Genomic DNA, 2,561 nt, shown 5'->3' on the forward strand with positions numbered 1-2,561 from the left:
TAATAACAAGCAATACAATAGTAAGAAAATTAGACAAGTATCTATCTAAAGTAAGAATTTTTTCTTTCAGAAAGAAGATAAGAACAAGAGGCTCACCACGGTGGTGCCGGCGACGAGATCGGCGCGGGCGATCGACAGCGGTGAAGACGGGAATGGGACGTGACGGGCCGCTAAACCTAGACAAATCTCGAGGAAAATGGAGCTTTGAGGTCGAGCTTCGAGAGAAGAGAGCTTAACTACTGTGGCTCGGACATTTCATCGAACACCTCATGTGCATAGGAGGTGAGCTAGAGCACCACAAAGCCCTCCCCTCGCCGGCCAGAGAAAAACAGAGCACTGGAGTGCTCTGCTCGCGGGCGAGGGGTATATATAGGCACCTCATTGGTCCCGGTTCGTGGCATGAACCGGGACTAAAGCGCAGCCTGTGGTCCCGGTTCAAGCCACCAACCGGGACAAATGGTGTTGGGCCAGGAGCGAGGCCCATTGGTCACGATTTGTCCCACCAACCGGGACCAAAGGGGCCAGACGAACCGGGACCAATGCCCCCACGAGGCCCGGCAGGCCCATGGCCTCACGAACCGGGACCAGTGCCCCCATTGGTCCCGGTTCTGGATTGAACCGGGACTAATGGGCTGACCCGGCCTGAACCAAAGCCCTCTTTTCTACTAGTGCTATCTCTGTTTTATGCCCAAAGTTAGTCAGACGATGACTCTTGTGCACGATAAACTAGATTCATAGTAACTTTTTGTTGTTGTTAGAAGAATGAAAGAATGGAAAACTGAAGGTCGGAGATAAGTTATCCACTATTTTTACTGGACCTTAGCTGTGAATCAAAAGCATTGTTGTGTCTGGTATTATGTGTTAATCATGTAAACGAGAACGTAAAACAATTGGAGTTTGAAGTTGTAATTAATTGGTATCCTAATGCTTTATATAAGTCGAGCTGACCTCGCGCTTCCCACCCCCACGTCGCCCTCCTTGGGCGACTCAGGGGAAACCCTAGCCGCTGCCCAGCAGCCAGCCCCCACCGCCTCTTCAGCATCGCCTCCGCCGGAGGGTTGGCCGGTGAAGCCGCATCGGACCCCAGGATGGTAGTGACAGGGTCGGCCCTTGAATTTTCTTAATCCAAGGATAGTTTTCATCATGCAAGCAAATGATTTTAAACAAGATTGATGATTTACTACACTTTTTTGTCCTTTGGACAGGGTGCTAAAAGAGACTAAATAGTACGTGATTCACGCTTCTTGGTGTCCTCTTGCACCAGCAATGCATGTCGTCGTGTACTTATATGCCCATGCATGAAATATAGAACGCATGAGATAGCTTGACATGATGTGACACATAAATGGACCATGTACGAAAAGAAATATGGAAATCATATAATGGACTCCTATCCACGTATATATGCTTGCACTATTACAGACCACACTTTGCTTATCCGGAAGATGTAACAGAGAAAATCTGTCGGAAAACCCTGCAGTCCATGGTTAGCCATTTAGCCACTGACCGAGTCTGTCACTACCCTGGAGACCGTGTGCGTCGTCATATTTATAGGCCTTGCACCTGAGATTTAATATCGTATTGCCTTGGAATAACTGGATAGTCCTAGTAATTAATCAAAATGAACTTTAAACAAGCTAGTGAATGATGTTTCAGCTTCTCATTGCGGACACTATATTTTTCAGTTCATTCTTACGGTTTTAGTCACTTAGTTAGTTGTTGAGTTCTCATCTAATGTCACCACTACTAGATGAAAACTTTGAGCCATGCCGAGAACTAAAACACGGGAACTCGGCAAACACGTTGTATGCCGAGAGCCAAAATCGGCACACCACGGAGCAAGGCAAAGACAGGTTGTTACCGAGAGACAAGTAAAAGGAACTCGGAAAACAAAACAAACTCGGCAACAGCGTCATATGCCGCAAGCCAAACAGTAAGCTCACGGCAATGGGGTGCCATGTCGCACAGTAAGGTCACGGCAATGGGGTGCCATGTGGCAAGTCCGTCAATTGTTGACGGCACAGTGACGGTGGGTAAACTTTGCCAAAAGCCCGCACTTTGGTACTCGGCGAAGCGTCGTTTCATTGTATAATTCAAGCATTATTAGATGAACATTACCTGCTTTTTTGTTTCGCTAGCTAAAGCAGTAGATCTCAATATGACTATTCACATTCATTTAGGGTTTTCAGTCGAGTCTTGCCAATGAGGACTGCTTATTCGCAACTCGCATATGGACTTTTAAGCGGAGGGCTGCTCGTCCGGCTTTGGAGGTATAATTAATTTGAGGATGTGATAGGTCATTTGCAGTAATATGTGCCACCGATGGCCTATTGCCGAACCATGAACCTCCCGCACGGCGCGAAAACGCAGTAGACTTGAGGTAGTCATCGTCGGCCTCATTCTTCCTGCAATGATGAATGGCGAACGAGGAAAAGTGGTATCTGCAAAGCATGGTGCACCCGTGGATTTTTCGGACCGCCTGCAATATTTGAGACATTTATTGCATTCCTAGGATTTCAATGAGGGAAATTGCAGATCTGCACGACAGCCACATGAACTGA

Source organism: Aegilops tauschii, chromosome 2 (genome assembly GCF_002575655.3).
Source record: "Aegilops tauschii subsp. strangulata cultivar AL8/78 chromosome 2, Aet v6.0, whole genome shotgun sequence".
In the NCBI taxonomy this organism is placed as follows: Eukaryota; Viridiplantae; Streptophyta; class Magnoliopsida; order Poales; family Poaceae; genus Aegilops; species Aegilops tauschii.